Raw genomic sequence first — 400 nt, forward strand, 5'->3', positions numbered from 1 at the left:
ATCCCCTTGTAAAGGGTGTACGCTGTATAATCTTAATACTCTCTCCGGCTCGAGAGGCTTCGGGTGTAAAACTATTTCAGATTTATGTAAGATAGAAAATCTATGCAAGACACTTTCAAACTTTGTACCTTGCTTTGTCGACAGAGAATCACTTCGAGCTTGCTTGTGTATCCCTCTGTTCGGTTAAAATCTGTGTTTGCACTTTGACCCAAAACAACTTTGTTTGCTTCTAACATTTGCACCCAACAATAAAAAAACTCTGTTTGCTTCACGGCGAAGAAGAATACGGCTTACTTTGCAAAGGAGACTTGGGGACTCCTTCCCTAGAGGCATCCCTTCCATGTCCCACGCCTACATCCTCATCGCCACCTCATCTTCGTACTCCTCCCTCCTTAATCAC

At 43.5% G+C, this 400-nt stretch overlaps 1 protein-coding gene across 1 annotated transcript in view; it reads left to right on the forward strand.

The window, feature by feature from the left end:
* Positions 1-123, forward strand: part of LOC106318713 (MADS-box protein FLOWERING LOCUS C-like) — a 28535-nt gene extending 28412 nt beyond the window's left edge. The window contains exon 8 of the mRNA XM_013756817.1: positions 57-123. The gene's annotated coding sequence lies outside the window, so the exon portion shown is untranslated. The remainder of the gene's footprint in view (positions 1-56) is intronic.
* Positions 124-400: the final 277 nt, after the last annotated feature.

The sequence above is a fragment of the Brassica oleracea genome, chromosome C9 (assembly GCF_000695525.1).
Source record: "Brassica oleracea var. oleracea cultivar TO1000 chromosome C9, BOL, whole genome shotgun sequence".
NCBI classification, from domain to species: Eukaryota; Viridiplantae; Streptophyta; class Magnoliopsida; order Brassicales; family Brassicaceae; genus Brassica; species Brassica oleracea.